At 36.8% G+C, this 13,449-nt stretch overlaps 1 long non-coding RNA gene across 1 annotated transcript; it reads left to right on the top strand.

Moving 5' to 3' along the window:
• The first annotated feature begins 599 nt into the window (after nucleotides 1-599).
• LOC116541698 lies at nucleotides 600-13,238 on the top strand. Its single transcript, XR_004264901.1, has 3 exons — nucleotides 600-624; nucleotides 7,752-7,753; nucleotides 13,103-13,238. It is a non-coding gene; the product is annotated as an uncharacterized LOC116541698 (long non-coding RNA).
• Nucleotides 13,239-13,449: the final 211 nt, after the last annotated feature.

The following is a 13,449-nucleotide window of genomic DNA, read 5'->3' as shown; positions in this document are numbered from 1 at the left end:
TATAGTCTGCCCCAAACCTACTCAATCTGATAAACTACTTCAGCAAAATTTTAGGTTAAGAATCAATGTACAAAATCAGTGAAATTTGTATGCACCAATAACTTCCAACCTGAAAACCAAATCAAGAATGCAATCCCATTTACAATAAAACCTAATACCATAAAAACCCTAGAAGAAAACCTAGGCAATATCATTCAGGACATAGGCATGGGCAAGGACTTCATGACTAAAAACCAAAAGCCAGAATAGACAAATGGGATCTAATTAAACTAAAAAGCTTCTGCACAGCAAAATAAACTATCATTAGAGTGAACCAGCAACCAACAGAATGGGAAAAAAATCTTTGCAATCTACCCATCTGACAAAGGGCTAATATCTAATATTGAGAATCTACAAGAACTTAAACAAATTTACAAAACAAACAACCCCATCAAAAAGTGGGCAAATAATATGAACAGACACTTCTCAAAAAAAAGACATTTATGCAGCCAACAAACATATGAAAAAAAAGCTCATCATTACTGGTCATTAGAGAAATGCAAATCAAAACCACATTGAGATACCATCATACGCCAGTTAGAATTGCAGGAGAGAACAGATGTTGGAGAGGATGTGGAGAAACAGGTACGCTTTTACATTGTTGGTGGGAGTGTAAATTAGTTCAACCATTGTGGAAGACAGTATAGCGATTCCTCAAGAATCTAAAAATAGAAATATCATTTGACCCAGCAATCCTATTACTGGGTATACGCAGAAAGGATTAGAAATTGTTCCATTATAAAGACACATGCACACGTATGTTTATTGTGGCACTGTTTACAATAGCAAAGACTTGGAATCAACCCAAATGACCATCAGTGATAGACTGAATAAAGAAAATGTGCCACATACACACCATGGAATACTACTGTGCAGCCATAAAAAAGTATGAGATCATGTTCTTTGCAGGGGCATGGATAAAGCTAGAAACCATCATTCTCAGCAAACTGACACAAGAACAGAAAACCAAACACTGTATGTTATCACTCATAAGTAGGTGTTGAACAATGAGAACACATGGACACAGGGAAGGAACATCACACATTGGGGCTTGTCAGGGCTGGTATTCTAAGGGAGAGATAGCAGGGGGTGGGGGATTGGGGAGGAATAATATTAGGAGAAATGCCTAATGTAGATGATGGGAGTATAGATGCAGCAAACCACCATGGCACGTGGATACCTATGTAACAAACCTGCAGGTTCTGCACATGTACCCCAGAACTTAAGGTATAATAAATAAATGAGATTTCAGATGACTAACAAAAAAAATTGTTTAATAAGACTGTTAACTGGCTATCTGTATGTTTAAAAAGAAACTTTTTACAGCACTTTACACACAAAACAAATTCCAAGTGGAACAAAAAAAAATTAATACCTAAACTTGGAAAGCAACGTGTATAAAATCTTTAAAATACAATGGAAGATAATGTTTATATTTTGTACTCTGTAAATGAGGAAGATTACAAAAGCATAGAATGCACAGGTACTTAGTAAAGGAAATTTTGATAAGTTTGATTAAATTACAACATACCATCCCCTACTTGCAAAAATTACCCTATACAAAGTGGGGAAAAATAAGACTTGGCTATCAAATTGGATGACTAAAATAAATGAAATAAACCATAATATATTCTAAGAAGAAACAGACAACCCATGGAAATTGGGCAAAAAAATGCAACCAGGTGATTTATAAAATAAGAGACCACACTGTCAATAAAAATACATATTCTTAATCTGATCCTTATTACTTTACTATCTTTTCCATAACATATATCATCTTTTAACATACTGTGTAATTTACTTAGTTAATAAGTTTGCTGTACTTACTCTTGCCAGAATGTAATCTCTATAAGTATGTGATTTCTTCATCTTTATGTTCTTCAATGTATCCCAAGTACTTACAAGTGTACCTGGCACATAGTAAATACTTAATGAGTATTTCTTGACTTTATGGTTCTTACCAGTAATCAGAAAAATGGAAACTAAAATGACATATGCTTTTATACACGTTAGATCATTATGTACATATCAGGTCAAACATGTATGAAATTTGAAAACGTGTTGACAAGTTAAACAAACAGGGTATTCTATACAGTGTTGGTGGGAATTTAAGTTGGAACAAGTTTTGCTATTATCTAGTGAGTTCGAAGATGGCATATCACCAGCAACTTTATACAGTCATGTGTCACTTAACACTGAAGATATTTCTGGTAAATGCATTGTTAGGAAATTTTGTAGTGGCGTGGACATGATAGAGTGTACTTTGACAAACCTAGGTGGTATATCTTACTACACAACTGGTATATTTGGTATAGACTATTGCTCCTAGGCTACAAACCTTAACAGCATGTTACTGTGCTGAATACTGTAGGCAGTTGGAATGCAATGGTAAGTGCTTGTGTATCTAAACAAATCTAAATCCAGAAAAGGTACAGAAAAAGTACAATATAAAAGATTAAAAATGTTACACCCATATAGGGCACTTGCCATGAATGGCACTTACAGGACTGAAAGTTGTTCTAGGTGATTCAGTGAGTGAGTGGTCAGTGAATGTGAAAACTTAGGGAATTAATTACTGTATATTACTATAGACTTTATAAACACTGTATGCTTATGCTATGCTAAATTCATTAAAAGTAAAGTATGCTATAACTTTTGTTTTATAATTTTGGCTACAGTGTCAGCAGCTTCATTATAATCTTATGGAAACAGCATTATACATATCATTTGTCATTGACCAAGACATTGTTATGTGGTGCATAAGTATATTGTTGAAAGGAAAGTTCCACATGAGCTTTTCACGCAAGTAAATCACTGTCTACCCTTGGTTTTAGGCTGTCTTTTAAAAGATGCTTAAATAGCAAAAGCTTTGAAACAGTGTCTCTCTCTGAAGTAAAAAGCATGTTTCGATAGTGCCTTTGAAAAACAGAGTGCTTCCCTTTGAAGCAAAGGGAAAGAATGCTTACTCTAGTATGATAAGGAGAATTTCTTTTTCCAGAGTAAAGGGAAGGCATAGCTACCATACATTATAAATAATTGAGTTTCCTCAGTTTTACTCCTGTAATGCATAGTACTATGTATATTGGAGTCAAATGGTCATTTTGTATACCACTGTAGGAAGTGGGGCTTAGAAATCTAAGGTAAAAATGCTTATATTCAGGCTGTTCCTATTGCTATTAATAATAAACAGCCCCTTGTCTCTGACCCAAGAGTCTCGTGCCTTCTATCAGAACTCTCAGAGAATTGTGACAGGTTACCTTGTTAGCTTACAAGTAAGGCAAAATCTCATAATCTTTACAGTTTTTGATAATTATAGCAATGTTAGAATCCACTCGTTATGGTGCGATTGAGGTCTCTTAGAAATAAGACTGGGATGCTAACAGATGTGGCTTTCCATAAGAGAAATAATGAGGACCTTGCCAGCCAATTAATGAAATTTATTCATAACTTTATGAAAATTGGTATGTACAGATCATTATGTATAATCAACTATGCAATAAAATTTCCCTCCCCCTATTAATGGGGACGAACTGGGGAAGTGGGTTACAGGATGAGGGCTGAGGACTTCTGTCCCCAGTGAGGATCAAAGGCAATTATACACCTGTGTGAATAAGGTGGAAGGTTTTGGCAAAAGGAGAAAACTAAACTTTTATGGACCTTTTGAATATGGTTGCCCTAGTCACTAGTCTACCTGAACCTATGGAAGGAAGTGGCATCCAGAATCAGTTGATGGCATTTGTACTGGGTTTACAATCAGGAAAGGAAGGTAATATGACTTTGTAAATGAAACCTTTTGGGCCAATTTTGTACACTCTTGATGTTACCTCTACATCTGAATATACACTAGGAACTAAAGCTTGTATTTTTGTGCCACAAAGTGCCAAATGTGGTTCAGCCACATGTAGACAAGTGTTAATAGGACACAAAAATTGCCCTCCCACAAACCTCTCTGTCCCCTTCAGGGAGGAAAAAAGAAAATCACAGTTCAGATTAATGACTTAAAGGAGGCACAGTTAGTAAAAGATATAAAATCTCTATATAGAACCACCATTTCCAGAAGTCCAAGGTGAAGACTTATAGCATATTATTGTCAAATAAATTTTGGGGTTTCTCCTGTAGTTCTAACTCTTATAGATATCATGACTAACTGGATTCATTACATAGACTGATGACACGTGATATACTGTTTTGAACATTGCCAACTTCTTTCCCATCAACTAGCAACTGAGAATCATGATTTGTTCAAATTTATGTGATAAAGCCTCCAATATATGTTTATGGTACTTTAGGATTAACTAAACACCACTATGATTTGCCAGAATTGAATAGGTTAGAATGAGGAGAGACGTAATTACTCTACTGCCTGTTGCTTGCTGGGGAAGGGAGTAAAAGATAAAATAGTAAAAAGCTCAAGTCAGCAGTGAGGTGACTAGCTGACTCCACTGGCTCTGCCCCAGCAGGGCCTGAGAGTTAAAAAGATAACTCCCCCTTCCGGAACTGGTGCCTATGTTATCTGTAAACCTTGAGAATGTAACAAAGGATTGTTCTTCCTGCTGCCCAAGAACCTGTCCCTAGTCACGTACTCCATGTTTGCACAATCCACTCCCCACTTTAAGTTAAATCTGTTACAGAATGATTAACTCCCTTTGTTCAACTTCTCCAAGTTTGCTGTAACCCTTCCCCTTTCCTCCTTCCTGCACACACCAAATATGAATTAGTGAATCAATGAAAGGCAAAGACTGTAAGGTCAGATGCCCCAGCCAATGCGCTATAACACAGTTTCAACTCCGCTCCCCCTTTATAGCTATAAGCCCATAAAAGGGAAAAGGAACTGCTCTTTGGGGAGCTCAGTTCTTGAGAAGCAAGTCTGTCAAGGCTCCATGGCTGAATAAAGTCACTTCTTTCCTCACTCCGGTGTCTGAGAGGTTTTGTCTGTGGCTCATCCTGCAACAAAAATTTAGTGCAAGTATTTCTACACTTGGCTTTTCAAAATTTTTACTATATACATATCCTGATGGTTAGCAATCAGAAGCCTCAAGCTCCATAGCATTGGCTATGATATTATCACATATCCCCCAGAAGGGATGACTGAAAATCTCCAATAAAATTTAGCAGGCTGCTTGCCAAATACTCAATCCTCAGGTAAATAAAGAAAAATTGTTTTCACTTCAACATCTCTAACAAAAAAAAAAAAAAAAATACCTAACATCTAACTGGACCTTTTGGATACTGGAAACAGTTTCCGATTGCTTGGGCATTCTGCTTTGTCATTTATATTAGATACCCACAAACCATATATTTTTAGTTGGACCAAAAAGAACAGTGTGTGATGAAAACTATTAAGAAAGCTGTGTTATGCACTTTACCTTTGGGGTCCCACGATCATAACGACCCTATTTTTAGTATAATTATTTTAATTGACAAATAATAATTTTATATATTTATGGAGTTAAATATGATTTTTTATATATGTTTGCCTTGTGGAATGATTAAATTAAGCTGATTAACAAATCCATTGCATCACACATTTGCTATTGTAAAAACATTTAATATCTACCCTGTAGCAATTTTGAAATACATAATACATAATCCTTTGATCTATAAGCCTCTATGGCTGATGACTCTGCAATAGGACCCTTTGGGAAAATGTAGAACACTAACATTAACAAAAGTTTTAACAACATTCAACACAATATTTTTTAAATATAAAATTATATTAAAAATATAGATATAAAATTATATTAAAAACTTAATATGTACATGTAAATAAAAAATTATCAAACTCTGGAAAATGGTTACCGTTAGAGAAGGGCAAAGCAGAAAGTCATTGGAGAAAGATACAAAGGCCACTTCATGCGTAATAGCTTAAGTTATGTCATCTTTCTTTTTAAAACTAAAAGATATGAACAAAATTCACGTTTAGGATTTGGCAATATTAAGTGGAGGATGTATATATTCATCATATTATTCTCTATAATTTCCTATGTGTTTGAAACACTTCATAGTAATTTTTAACTTACTGTTTTACATTCCTAACTAAATTATGCATCTTTATATTACTTTAGCAACGCCTAGCTTTCTCCCAAGAAAGCTGACTAATTATTTGTGAGACTAAGGTGCCATTCCGGTGGCCTTCCTAAAATGGCAAAACATAATTAAAGTGATTTCCACTCTGAGAATTTTTATCTACTTTTAAATTAAACTCTATGGCAAAAGAAAAATAAAAAAGAGAGCAAAACAGTTTCTGCACCTTATATTTTATAATAGCGTTAGAAAATGAGATCAAAGATTAAATATTAATAATTTGCTCATGATATAACTAGTCAATGTGAGGGAGGATGTCTATATTTTTGTGTGTAAATTGAATCCAGAGCTATTTGACAAAAAAACACTTGGTTTTCTTTTCCAGAGATTGCTAATTGCTTATGCAACAGTCATTTCAGTTTTTCTTAATAATCCTTATTTTGTTTGAGGAGATAATCTATTCAGTTTAAAGAGTCTATTATTCATCATTAATTTTGGCTTGAGATAACCTTATAACAGAGTTTGGACCAAATATATGTAAATAGAAATAGGATGTAAATAGAAATCATTAAGTAGTAATACCAGAAAGGCTGCCAGGTCCCCTTATGCTTTCTGAAATGCTAGGTCTCAAATGCAAGGCCTCTATGACCTTAGATTTGAAATCCTTGATCTGCCAAATTAATGCCAGAAACTCTCTACTTTTACACTTTTCATTATGTAAGAAAATCAGCAATGATTGGACCTAACTTTCACTGGCTTGAGATAGAGTTAATTATGCCCATTGTTTCCCATCTCTGTGTTTAGTCACTTCACATTAGTAGCTTGAAATCAGCCATAACGGTAGTAATTATATCATAGAAATCAGCAAATGCCACAAGTCAGAACTTCACCAAGTCATTCCTGCCACCCCCAAGAGCTAGTTATAAAACATTACCAACACACCACACCACTGAATACAACACTTTAAAAATCTTTAAGTTTCTTTGAGAAGTCTCTGAGATTCACAGCGGAAAGCTGAGAAGATTCAGAAAAAAAAGTGAACTTTAATTTTATTGATGTTTTAATCTCCATCAGAAGAGAAAAATTACATTATGACATGTTTATTTCTTGGTGGAAAACAGATTATTAGAGGTGTTTCAAATTATTCATATTTATGGTGTTTTCTATTGCATCTGGGCTTTGGTTTACTCATCAGATCCTATCAAAATAATAATAAAGTAGAAATCTTCTCCAGTAAAATCTGGGCTTAAAGTCAGTAACTTAGAAAAATCAATTAAAGCAGTAAATCATTTCTAAACATAATTTTAATATTTTAATTTTATTGAAAACATATGCATGTATATGATTTTACAAATCATTTTCATGTAACACCAAGGGCTTTCTTGAATGTTAGTCGCCTGATGGAATTTATCTTTGTCTGTCTTGCTTAATGAAACAAAACCAATATTTATTAACCATGGTTTTCAGATACTTTTGTGGAAGAAGAGGCTGTCAGTGACTGCACCACTTTCACTTGAAATCCAGAAAAGAAAATATTTTTTAGAGAATGGATTTAAAATTAATTGTAAAGCAAATAGTGCACAATTTTCGCAGGATCCTTTTTCCTCAAACTTTTTTATTTATCTTATTCTCACTTAGTTAAACAGCATATTTTGAGAGGCTGAGGCAGGTAGATCTCCTGAGGTCAGGAGTTCACGACCAACCTGGTCAACATGGTGAAATCCTGTCTTTACTAAAATTATAAAAATTAGCCAGGGACTGTGGCATATGCCTGTAGTCCTAGCTATTTGGGAGACTGAAGCAGAAGAACCGCTTGAACCCAGGAGGTGGAGGTTGCAGTGAGATAAGATGGCATCACTGCAATCCAGCAGGGGTGACAGAATAAGACTCTGTCTCAAAATCAAACAAAAAAACAAAAATGAATATATAACCTCAACTTTAAGCAACATCAAGTCCTGTACTTCTTAATAATGATTGAAGATTTCTGTCATTTATTGAATGTTTCCAAAGAAACTTCTAAGGCTTACTTACAAGTACAGGGAGAACACTTGCCTGAAAAGGAGCAGTAATTACAGAAAAGGTATGGTCTATAAATAGAATGAGAGTGAGATAAATGTAATATTCTTAATCCTGGTTAAGCCATAAACCACCCATACTTGAAGCCAGCCATGCACCTTATATTTTCACATGTGAAGCTAATAAATTACCACTTTTCTTACAGAAATTTTAGTTGAAATTTCTATCACTTACAAATAATATACTTAGCTTTAAAGGTATGTGCATGTCCCATATTATGACGTATTATATTCTTAATTTAATCATTTTCAAGTTTGCTGCTGCTGCTGAATTTTTTTAATTTTTTCATTAATGTAATAGCTATTTAAGAGTTTTACTGAGCTGGCAAGATGACCAAATAGGAACAGCTCTGGTCTGCAGCTCCCAGCAAGATCAATACAGAAGGCGGGTGATTTCTGCATTTCCAACTGAGGTACCCGGCTCATCTCATTTGAACTGGTTAGACAGAGGATGCAGCCCACAGAGAAGGAGCAGAAGCCAGGTGGGGTGTTGCCTCATCTGGAAAGCGCAAGGGCTAAGGGAACTCCCTCCGCTAGCCAAGGGAATTCCTGAGGGACTGTGCCATAAGTGATGCTACTATCCGACCCAGATACTATGCTTTTCCCATGGTCTTTGCAACTCACAGACAAGGAGATTACTTCAGGTGCCTACACCACCAGGGCCTTGCGTTTCAAGCACAAAACTGGGAGGTCATTTTGGCAGACACCAAGCTAGCTACGGGGCTTTTTTTTTTTTTTTTTTTCACATCCCAGTTGCCACTTGCTGGAATACCAGTGAGACAGAACCATTTACTCCACTGGAAAGGGAGCTGTAGCCAGGCAGCCACGCGGTCTAGCTAAGCAGATCCCACCCACATGGGGCCAAGCAAACTAAGATACACTGGCTTGAAATTCTAGCTGCCAGCACTGCAGTCTGAAGTCGACATGGGACTCTCAAGCTTGGTGGGGAGAGGGGCGTCCACCAATACTGAGTCTTGACTAGGCTTATTTCCCCTCACAGTGTAAACAAAGTTGCCAGGAAGTTCAAACTCTGTGGAATTCACTGCAGCTCACCTAATCCGCCATGGGCAGACTGCCTTTCTAGAGTTTCCTCTCTGGGCAGGGCATCTCTGAAAGAAATGCAGCTGCCCCAGTGACGGTGTTTGTTTGTTTGTTTGTTTGTTTGTTTGTTTGTTTGAGAAGGAGTTTCACTCTTGTTGCCCAGGCTGGAGCACAATGCCGTGATCTCAGCTCACCACAAACTTCATCTCCCAGATTCAAGTAATTCACCTGCCTCAGCCTCCAAAGTAGCTGGGATTACAGGCATGCACCACAACACCCAACTAACTTTGTATTTCTAGTAAAGATGGGGTTTCTCCATCTTGGTCAGGCTAGTCTGGAATTCCTGACCTCAGATAATTCACCCCGCTTGGCCACCTAAAGTATTGAGATTACAGGCATGAGCCACCAAACCTGGCCTCCAGGCAGGGATTTATAGATAAAACTTCCATCTCCCTGGGACAGAGCACTTGGAGGAAGGGGTGGCTGTGGGTGCAGCTTCAGAAGACTTAAACATTTCTGCCCTGCCCAATCTGAAGACAGCAGATCTCCCAGCAGAGCACTCTAACTCTGCAAAGGGACAGACTGCCTCCTCAAGTGGGTTCCTGACCCCTGTGCCTCCTGACTGGGAGACATCTCCCAGCATTGGTCAACAGACACCTCATACAGGAGAGCTCTGACTGGCATCTGGTGGGTGACTCTTGGGACAAAGCTTCCAGAGGAAGGAGCAGGCAGAAATTGTTGCTGTTCTGCAGCCTCTGTTGGTAATACCCAGGCAAAAAGATTCTGGGGTAGACTCCAGCAAAATCCATTAGAAAAACAAAACTAACAAACAAAAAGCAAAAAAAATCAACATCAAAAAAAAAAAAAATCTCCCCAACAAAAACCCCATCAAAAGGTCACCAAAATCAAAAATCAAAGGTAGGTACATCCACAAAGATGAGGAAAAATGGCACAAAAAGGCTGAAAATTCCAGAAACCAGAATGCCTCCTCTCCACCAAAGTATAACAACTTCTCATCATTGAGAGAAAACTGGACAAAGAATGAGTTTGACAAATCAACAAAAGTAGGCTTCAGAAGAGTAATAACAAACTTTTCTGAGCTAAAGGAGCATGTTCTAATCTAATGCAAGGAAGCTAAGAATCTTGATAATAAGTAACAGGAACTGCTGACTAGAATAATAAGTTTAGAGAAGAACATAAATGACCTGATCAAGCTGAAAAACACAGCATGAGAACTTCATAAAGTATGCACAAGTATAAATAGCTGAATCAATCAAGTGGATGAAAGGATATCAGAGATTGAAAATCAACATAGTGAAAGAAAGCAAGAAGACAAGATTAGAGAAAAAAAAATTGAAAGGAACAAAGGCTCCAAGAAATATGGGACTACATAAAAAGATCAAAGCTATGTTTGATGGGTGTACCTGAAAGTCACTGGGAGAATGGAAGCCCAACTTAGCCAGGTAGACCAACAATCAAATTCATGAAATACAGAGAACACCACAGAGATAATCCTCAAGAAGAGCAACCCCAAGACACATAATCATCAGATTCACCGAGGTTGAAATGAAGGAAAAAATATTAAGGGCACCCAGAGAGAAAGGTCAAGTTACCCACAAAAGGAAACTTACTGGATTAACAGTGAATTTCTCTTTGAAAACCCCACAGGCCAGGAGAGACTGGGGGCCAATATTCAACATTCTTAAAGAAAAGAATTTTCAGCCCAGAATTTCAGATCCAGCCAAACTAAGCTTCACAATGGAAGGAAAAATAAAATTCTTTCCAGACAAGCAAATGCTGAGGAATTTTGTTACCACCAGGCTTGCCTTAAAAGAGCTAATGAAGGAGACACTAAATATGGAAAGGTACCAGCCACTGCAAAAACAAACCAAATTGTAAAGACCGTTGACACTATGAAGAAACTGCATTAACTCTTTAGAATGGTTATCATTAAAAAATCTGGAGACGACAGATGCTGGAGAGGATGTGAAGAAATAGGAACACTTTTGCACTGTTGGTGGGAGTGTAAATTAGTTCAACCATTGTGGAAGACAGTGTGGCAATTCCTCAAGGACCTAGACATAGAAATTCCATTTGACCCAGCAGTCCCATTACTGGGTATATATTCAAAGGATTGTAAATCATTCTATTATAAGGACACATGCACACGAATGTTCATTGCAACACAGTTTACAATAGCAAAGACCTAGAACCAACCCAAATGCCCATCGATGATAGACTGGACAGGGGAAATCTGGCACATATACACCATGGAATACTATGCAGCCATCAAAAACGATGAGTTCACGTCCTTTGTAGGGACATGGATGAACCTGGAAACCATCATTCTCAGCAAACTGACACAAGAACAGAAAATCAAACACTGCATGTTCTCACTCATAAGTGGGTGTTGAACAATGAGAACACATGGACGCAGGGAGGGAAGCATCACACACTGGGTCTTTTGGGGGGAAATAGGAGAGGGACAACAGGGGGTGGGGATTTGGGGAGAAATAGCATGGGGAGAAATGCCAGATATAGGTGATAGGGAGGAAGGCAGAAAACCACACTGTCATGTGTGTACCTATGCAACAATCTTGCATGTTCTTCACATGTACCCTGAAGCCTAAGATGCAATAAAAAAAATAAAATTAAAAAAATTTTAAAAAGAAGAAACTGCATTAACTAACAGACAAAATAACCAGTTAGTATCATGATGACAGGATCAAATTCACACTTAACAATATTAATATTAAATATAAACAGAATCAATGCCCCAATTAAAAGAAACAGACTGACAAACTGAATAAACAGTCAAGACCCATCCATGTGCTGCATTCAGGAGACCCAGCTGACCTCCAAAGACACACATAAGCTCAAAATAAAATAAAGGGGGATGGATAAATATTTATCAAGCAAATGGAAAGCAAAAAAAAAAAAAAAAAAAAAAAAGGAGGGGTTGCAATTCTAGTCTCTGATGAAACAGATTTTAAACCAACAAAGATCAAAAGAATGGTAAAGGGATCAATGTAACAAGAAGAGCTAACTATCTTAAATATATATGCACCAAATACACAAGCAACAAGATTCATAAAACAAGTTCCTAGAGACCTACAAACAGACTTATACTGCCACACAATAATAGTGGGAGACTTTAAGAGCCCACTGTCAACATTAGACAGATCAATGAGACAGAAAATTACAAGTATATTAAGGACTTGAACTCAGCTCTGTGCCAACCAGACCTAAGAAACATCTACAGAACTCTCCACCCCAAATCAACAGAATATACATTCTTGTCAGACCCACGTAGTGCTTATTCTAAAACTGACTACATAATTGGAAGTAAAACACTCCTCAGCAAATGCAAAAGAATGGAAATCATAACAAACAGTCTCTCAGACCACAGTGCAATCAAATTACAACTCCAGATTTAAAAACTCACTCAAAACCACACAAATACATGGAAACTGAACAAGCTGCTCTGGAATGACTACTGAGCAAATAATGAAAAAAATGGGATCTTATTAAGCTAAAGACCTTCTGCACAGCAAAAGAAACTACCATCAGAGTGAACAGTCAACCTACAGAACGGGAGAATATTTTTGCAATGTATCCATCTCACAAAGGGCTGATATCCAGAATCTACAGGGAACTTAAACAAGTTTATAGGAAAAAAATAAACAGTTATATCAAAAAGTGGGCAAAGGATGTGAACAGACACTTCTCAAAAGAAGACATTTATCCAGCCAACAAATATGTGGAAAAAAGCTCATCATTACCGGTCATTAGGGAAATGAAAATCAAAAGCATAATGAGATACAATCTTACACCAGTTAGAATGGCAGTCATTAAAAAGTCAGGAAACAACAGATGCTGGGGAAGATGTGGAGAAATAAGAATGCTTTTACACTGTTGTTGAGAGTGTAAATTAATTCACCCATTGTAAAAGACAGTGTAGTGAATTCTCAATGATCTGGAATCAGAAATACAATTTGACCCAGCAATTCCATTACTGGATATATATCCAAATTATTATAAATCATTCTACTATAAAAACACATGCACATGTGTGTTTACTGCAGCACTGTTCACAATAGCAAAGACTTAGAACCAACTCAAATGCCCATCAGTGATAGACTGGATAAAGAAATTGTGGCACATATACACCATCGAGTACTTTGCAGCCATAAAAAATGATGTTTTCATATCTTTTGCAATGACATGGGTAAAGCTAGAAACCACTATTCTCAGCAAACTGACAAAAGAG

Source organism: Sapajus apella, unplaced genomic scaffold (genome assembly GCF_009761245.1).
Source record: "Sapajus apella isolate SASKATOON/1434 unplaced genomic scaffold, GSC_monkey_1.0 scaffold154, whole genome shotgun sequence".
Lineage (NCBI taxonomy): Eukaryota > Metazoa > Chordata > Mammalia > Primates > Cebidae > Sapajus > Sapajus apella.
The sequence above is the reverse complement of the archived record's forward strand: the minus strand, read 5'-3'. Positions and strand labels throughout refer to the sequence as shown.